The sequence below is a fragment of the Syngnathoides biaculeatus genome, chromosome 2 (genome assembly GCF_019802595.1).
Source record: "Syngnathoides biaculeatus isolate LvHL_M chromosome 2, ASM1980259v1, whole genome shotgun sequence".
Classification (NCBI taxonomy): Eukaryota; Metazoa; Chordata; class Actinopteri; order Syngnathiformes; family Syngnathidae; genus Syngnathoides; species Syngnathoides biaculeatus.
The window spans coordinates 2,981,050-2,989,149 of record NC_084641.1 but is presented as its reverse complement, the minus strand read 5'-3'; the positions used below and the strand labels follow the sequence as shown (position 1 = coordinate 2,989,149).

Sequence of the window (8,100 nt, the reverse complement as noted above, 5' to 3'; positions counted from 1 at the left end):
ACCGCCTCCCCGCCCGATCCACTTCCGCGGTGGCAATGAACAACAGCGCCCGCAAGCGATGACGACGCCACGGCCAAAACGTCTCCCCCGTCCGATCCACCCTGGCGGCTCCGCATCAGCCGATCACGGGTTTGGCCAGGGTGGCACATCAACACATTTAGCACACCTGATTTACGGATTACGTACCCCCCGAACTATTGTTTTTTTACCAACTCTAAACACACCTACCTGTCATTTGGAACCCACGAAGCTCTTGTCCTTGGCACCCATGCAATCCATTTTTCACAACGAACCAGGTCTCTTGGAAACTTACGAAGGGTAAATCCATCCTCCCGAGTGTTCAAGCAATATCCGGTAATACGAGCCAGCATTTTGGCTAACATGAAGGAACAATGAGCTACCTTCCCGCAGGTAAAACTAATTGAAACATATGAGCCCGCCTGATTGCGCTCCTGCCCTGTACGTTACTTCCTGCTTCTGCTGGAAAACAAATCCCTTGAGAGGATTTTCATGGCGGGAGTTACAAAAAGCCATGTATGTCAAAATCATGTTTTGTGGTGGGAAAAAAAACGGATGGGTCCATACCGGCTGTGTTTTTTTTAAATTATCATTATTAAAAACATACTAAAAATTATGCATTTCATGTCAGTGGACCTTTAATTGAATGTACTACAAAGAGAAGATAGTTATTAAACTTTAGTATTTTTAGCAAATAACTTTGAATCATAATTTAATGGCTGCAACACATTTTAAAAAACTGCGATAGAGTCATATTTACTACTGTGTTACATCACCTTTGCTCTCTTCGCCCGACGTCCCAACTACCGCTGCTGCACCGGACTGCCTGCTCGATCCCCGACCTCGGCATATAATAAACGTTTCTCCTTGAACTACCTGGCATCGTCCGAGTCCTGCATTTGGGTCCTACTCTCGTTCCGATGGGACGTGACAAATATGAAATGATGGCTACTTTCAAAAGTGTCTGGTGACACTCGAAGGCTTTCACAATAAATTATTTTTTGTCACTGATGTTACCAGATGTACAGAAATGGAATACAGGTCATTTGAAATGTCTGGTAATTTTGTAAAAAGAAAATAAAAGAACAGGGTTGTCTAAGAGTGACATTAATATTGTTTATCTTTACAGATATTCAATACTTACTGCAAAAAGTCTCCATAATCCATGCCGAGTGGCAAATTGTGTGACAGTTTTTTGGTGAATCAAGAATTGTATATAGAATTAGGAATTGTTGGCAAAAGCCTTACCCACAATAAATATGCCAATCCTGCGAGCCATTGCCCTCACCATGCTGTCCAATCCGACCAGAAGCGCCACCTACAGGCCTGCAGGAGAACAAAGAAGGAAGTTCACAGTTTCAGGGAGGCTTCAAGTCACTAAACTCACTCGTGTCATTTTCTGCAAACACTACTTGTTGTAAAAAACACACAGGGACCATTCGTTTAAGTTTAAAATTAGTGACGGCCACATGACACCAAGGCTTGGTCGTCCTGAAGAAAAGTGATTTGAAAAATTTGTGTCGGTGATTGTATCGAAAGACCAGTGTCACATTTGAAGCTTCAACGTCATTGGTGTTTCCGTGTTTACACTTCATTCCTTCACAATATTTTAAAGCATTTCATTGAGTCATGGCATTTCAACCCAGTCCGAGCCAATGAAAGCTTGACAGGTTTGACAGAATTGAGTGGTTTGGCACCAGAGTAGCTGTATAAAATGCATCATTGAGGAAATAACGATTTGGAGACTTAGTGTATTGTGGCATGTCAACCATACAAGTCCACAAATGACAAACTATTTGAAGGTTTTCCATAAAAGCACCACGCATGCATGCAGACACATACACACAGACAAAACATCCATACATTTTCTGAACCGCTTATCCTCACAAGGGTTGCGGGAGTGCTGAAGCCTACACCCTGTACTGGTTGCCAGCCAATCGCAGGGCACATGGAGACAGAGAACAGTCGCACTCACAATCACACCCAGGAGCTATTTAGAGTCTCCAATGAAATCATGTTTTGGCAATGTGGGAGGAAACTGGAGGGCCGGAGAAAACCCATCCAGGCACAGGGAGAACATGCAAACTCCACACAGGCAGGACCAGGATTTGAAACAAGGACTGTGAGACCAAAGCTCTACGGATGCTTCATTTGCCCAGCACTGGTTTAAAATAAAACATACAACTGAGGAAAGACCGTAATCAGAAGTGATTAGGGATGGAATCTCAAGACCTTAAAATAATTTACTGGATTAATATAACATAACTAAATTAAGAATAAAATAAACAAATAACATATAACTAAAATGGACAGCAAAAATTTCAAACTCAGAAATAGTCATTTCCAATTTCAACTGATATTAGTAAAACATGATATAAAACAGTATTTAGATTTTTTCATCAATAAAAATTCTTGATCTGACAAACTTTATCTGAAGAAAAGTTAAATGCACTGGCCTGTCAAGGAATAAACATGAACGGTCTATACCCCCAATGTTTTGAAAATGCTGAAAATTTAGTTCAACATAATCGGCGTTAGGGGCAACAAGCTAGTGATACATTGTAACAAACATTCCTGTTAGCGATTGTGATGTTATAATCTAGTGTAATTTACGGCTGTATCGATATTGTCAATCCATTAAAGGAGAAATCCAGTGCTTTGCATGAACAGTGTATCCAATAGGTCACTTGCACAACTTCAGACCAAGTGCATTGTGGGTAAGATTTTTTTGTGTGTCGGCCATGTTGGGTGGTTGGAAACGGTTCTTGAAGTTTGTCTATATACCAGCATCGCATTCATTGTATTTGCACTTTCTATCGCGTTTTCCAAGTATTTCGAGAATCTGTCGGCTGATCTGAAACCCTACTACAGGCTGAAAATCAGTTTATGTGAGGATCTGGACCCGTATAGTCTATCGAAGGCTGATTTTGCGACTGAAAAATGTTGGCCGAGAGTGGAATACCCCGACATTGTGAACTACTTGGTGCTTACAACCAACAGCCTTACTAGCCAACAGATGAAGGCCAACAAGTCCTTGGAGGCTGACAATTACTTTGTAAGCGGGTGGATTCAGAGTGTCCTCTGCAAAACGTTGTCTGAAGAAAAGGTTTTAATTGTTGCCTGAGTAAGTAACTTGTAATCACCCGGGACAGAGTGCATAACTCACTGTTGTTGTTGTTTTTTCTCCTTAGCCATTATGGCCTTTTCAGGTCCGACAAATCGGACCGATTAGGGAAAAAGATCTTTGACAAATAAATATTACACCATCTTTTAAATTTATTTGAAGGAGCATTAAGTAATGTGACAATAATTAAAATGTACAAGGTGTAAATTACTAAGTACTAACAAATTATAGAGTGAATGTCTGAATGTAGCCCTAATAGTAATACTAGCCCTAATACAACAGTAGCGGCTTTCTATTTGTTCACATTTGCCGTACTCAAATGTCAGCCGCTACTGTTGTATTAGGGCTAGCGTGAATGATGCCCTGTCAACTTCTTGTTCACAGGTTAATCATTCTCAGGGGATGTCTGCCACGCCATTGACCGCCTGGGTCCTCGTAAAACATGACGGGGAAATCATAACAGCGCACTGCAACTGCATGGCTGGGTAAGTACATTTAATCCCGGTATATGTAGTTTGTCACCAGTTATAATTTTATGTGAAATGTAATATAGTTCGGTATGAATAAGAATGTCAAACTCATCTGTGCTGGCAAAAAGTTGAAAAACAAACGTTGATGGAAAAAACCTTGATTACTGTCTCAGCTTGCAAATATTAATAATTTACTTAATGAGGATTACTGAATTCCAGCATTCATTATTATCAACACTCACGAAGGTAGTTTTCTGTTTTTGTTTTTTCATAATGATCTGTTACATGCTCTTTCTTGTGGCATTTTTTAAATAAATGAACTACACGGTAATATGGAAGATTAAACAGCAGACAAGAGGAAATTGTACTTTGTTGCATGAGGCCATACATTATGTACACATGTAGACAAATGTACTTTAAATATTGTGTGGAGTGTAGCGTAGTGGTATAAGGCACTCATCATTCAGCTGTTCGGACCTAAGAAGCTCTGGATCAAGTTCAGCTTCCTTTGCAGATTGTGCATGAATCTTTCGCTCTGTTTCTGGGGCCTTTGTAGTCAAGTGGTTGATGGGACTGGTGGGCGTTTATACGCAGGGGCAACCTAATCATGTTGTCTAGATTATTCGCCTTCATGCTTGGGGCATTTCCTTTTTTTTCTCAGTGCGTGAAATTTAATGTATGTCATTTGTGGGAGAGTCTGAAGTGCTCGGCATAGGCCTTTGGTTCTCTCCAGGTACATTTTGACTATTGATAATTGCGTGAGAATATAAAATGAAAATGTGTCATTAATGTTATTTTACAGATGAAGTGAAAGCTGTTCTCATGTTGGAGCTTGGCTGTTTTACCTTGAAGCAGGTGCTAACCTGAATGGACCCAGTGCATGTACAGCGGAGAAAAATAAATGGATTATGCCACCTAGCTTGAAGAAGGTAAATGGAATTGTGATAATGGATGTATTCCAGCAGCACGTCAGTTAAAGTGTCAGCCGTGTAGGTTGTTTCATTCAGTTTTGAGATCCTGTCTAGTACGTAAAGGTACCATGTACTTATGAAATGCCATTTGTTAAAGGAGAAGACCGCCGATTTTTAAAGTATCATTGATCTGTGACGTCACGTGTGCAGAGCTACCAAATTGCATTCCCATTTCAGTCTTTCCCCAAAAATGCATAAAAATAAAGAAAAGCATATTTGGAATCTGCATGAGGAGGCCTTTCATCTGAGCCCACGTTAAAAATCGCTCTGTTTTGTGCTTATTGTGTAAACAGTAGTTTCCTGTCATGATCCTGCCGCTCCAGCCCGGGCTGTGCGGGTGTCCGCGGTTGCTCTGATTGGGAGGTGCACACCTGCGCCTTATGCAGCCTGATTATGCTGTGTATTTATATGACCCCGATGACGACTGGCCGGCGCCAGTTCGTTGAGCTTCATGTCCCGTTCCAGCACTCTCGTATCCCTGATCGACAACCTGTGTGTACCGACCTTCGCCCGTTCTCCGACCAACCTTGTAAGCCTGACTCCTTCGTTACTTCTGCCTGCCTTGATCGTTCTCCTGTGTACCGACTCCTGCCTGCCCGTTCACCTGCTCTCTTCCCCCGACGTCCCAACTACCGCTGCTGCACCGGACTGCCTGCTCGATCCCCGACCTCGGCATATAATAAACGTTTCTCCTTGAACTACCTTGCATCGTCCGAGTCCTGCATTTGGGTCCTACCCCCGTTCCGATGTTTCGTGACATTTCCGTTAGATGCAATAATGTTTTTTACCTGCTGTTGAAATCAGCTTACATGTAGTTCACTTTCATTTTTCTTATAATGATTGGTTGTCCGCAGTGGTGAAATTTCAGACAAGTTTACTATAAAAAAAAACACTGTTTTATACCTTTATGCATTACCGTAATAATGTTTTAGGTTCCATATCTGCCGGTGAAGGAAATTGACTTTTCCTCGGCCAAACGTCAAAAGTCGATTCATCAAGGAGGAGCAGTTTTGAGCCCTCTGTCTGAAGAGAGGAGAAGTCGCAGTACTCACACTGCTGACATGGAACCAACGCTGCAGGAAGTTAACGACTTCTATGAGGCTATCTCCAATTGTGGAACCAAACGAGCAATCTTGTCATTGATTCCTGGCTAAAAAAAAATCGGTACCCAGGTTCACTCAACTGTGCCACAAAAGCAACGAGGTAAATATCCCTGGCTGTCTTGTATTAGGCATTTTTTACAATAGAATTTGTTTACTTCATTTATGGTAAATAATTTATAATCCTTTGTTCATACTAAGTTTAACTCTGCCAAAACCGGTCTATTACTCTATAAAAGTAGTGGTAGGTATATTTTTAATGCTCATTCAGATATCATATGTCACTTTTCATTCAAGGATATTTCTTTGCTTTTAATAACGTTCTTATTGCTATGGAGTCATCCCTTAATTGTTTTCAATGTTTTACAGATGGGGAATACAGCACGAGAAAGTTGCGAGATTCAAATATGAGACGTTCATGGCTGATGACCATACCACTTTTGCTGTAATTGAAACAGGGCTCCATCTCAACTCACGGTGGCCATTTCTTGGTGCATCTCCAGATGGTCTGGTCCAGTGTTCTTGCTGTGGCATGGGTGTTTGTGAAATTAAGGTGTGTTGAATTAACATAGTATTGGATCTTACGACAATGGATCCCGAAGCTGTCTGAGACTTAAGTCAAACTAAGTCTAAACTTCAAAACAGTCTACAGTGCTTAAATTAATATTACCATATAAAACTGATTCTATTTTAAACCACAGGCCAACTGTTTAATTTTGTGGTAAAAAAACAAACATTTTGGTACATATACAAATCGAAGTTCAGGATAGATGCCTTCAGTTAAGACTAAGAATTCAGTCTCAGAGGGTTTCGTATTAAAAGTTTCAACTCAAGCAGAATGATTTTTTTTTTAACTTTAGTTCCTCTGAAAGACAATTCAGATACATGTAATTCATCCATTTTACTACATGTCCCAATTTTTTTTTTTTTTTCAGTGCCCATTCTCGGCTAGAGATCTGACTGTAGATGAGGCAGTCAAAAGTCCCAATTGTTGCCTTGTATCTAATGCCAACAATGCATATCACTTGTCTCGAAACCACCCTTACTATTATCTGCTGTACCAAACTGGATTCCACGACCCATAATCGGAACTGTCTTGAGTATGGTTATAAACACCAATCAATGAAACAAAACAGAATGAATAAAGGGTTAAAAAGTCTTTACGTGCTCTGTACTTTTACATACTCTTAATGAAACTTTTTTTTTTCCCCCAGATTCAGGCTCAACTCCATGTATCAGGCAGATTGTGACTTCATTTTTTGTACATCGAAGGACTTCTACGTTGAACGAATACAACTTGATTTCGAGATGTGGGAAGAACCTGTTGAGAAGGCAGAGCTTTTTTTTTTTTTTCGTCGAGCAATCCTTCCTGAGTTAATGGGATGAGTGTTTAAGATCTGCAGTCACCAGCAACACACGTACTGCCCAGCATGCCTGATGCCGGACAACAAAGGCCATGTATATGTGGAAGAAAGCTGAGAAGCAAAATTGTTCTGTGCTTCTCCAGACTGTCAAATTAAGACATTCCACTTATGTGTGAATTTAGGATGACACCAAGGCACCAGTGGTTTTGTAATCAATGTGAGAACGAGGAAAATTAAGTAACAAAGACGGTGATAGTTTTATTGACTATGAAAATAACAAACTACATATATAACTGAAACACTAAAATATTTATTTCAGTGATATGATTTGTACACAAACTTTTCTGACACATGTATGTAAATAAAATAAAGTGATGGTCCATAGAGAAACTTGGTCTTGTACATCCCCTATTGTGCATATATATATATATATGGGTTACATTGTAAATAAGATCTACACTTCAGCCGTCGAAAATATATTAAACATAAAATTACATATTATACTCAAGGAAAAAAGGGGAACATGGTGTGCTTTTTTTCCTTGAGAAAAAAATATATTCATAAAGCGTGTGTGTGTGTGTGTATATATATATATATATATATATATATATATATATATATATATATATAAAAACCTGTAAATATTTCAACTTCTTTCAATAACCCATGATGTCTTGAAGTTGCAGTCTCTGCTGAGACGGTGAGTTTAGTATGACCAAGCTTCAATGTAGGCGCCCAGTCTTGGTGTTCAGGTGGGAACAGTGGAGCAGGCTGACATATCAAAGTAAGTAAAGTAAGTTTCTTTCGGCTTGTCCCTTTCGGGGTCACCACAGCGTGTCATCTCAGATGAACGCACATAAATGTTTGGCACTTTTTCTCCGCCGGATGCCCTTCCTGGCGCAACCCTTCTTAGGGAGTGGAGGCCCCAGTGGGATATGAACCCACAACCCCTGATTTACCAAACCAGTGCTCATATAGAATAGGGTTATATTCCAGATTCAGGCCTTGACTTAATTACATAAGTATATATATTTACTTTGTCACATTTGCCAT

The 8,100-nt window shown here is 40.2% G+C and overlaps 1 long non-coding RNA gene across 1 annotated transcript; it reads left to right on the top strand.

Moving 5' to 3' along the window:
- Nucleotides 1-2,778: 2,778 nt before the first annotated feature.
- LOC133494013 (uncharacterized) lies at nucleotides 2,779-7,418 on the top strand. The gene is made up of 7 exons (XR_009793246.1): nucleotides 2,779-3,142; nucleotides 3,527-3,627; nucleotides 4,415-4,541; nucleotides 4,877-5,112; nucleotides 5,516-5,786; nucleotides 6,053-6,236; nucleotides 6,898-7,418. It is a non-coding gene; the product is annotated as an uncharacterized LOC133494013 (long non-coding RNA).
- Nucleotides 7,419-8,100: the final 682 nt, after the last annotated feature.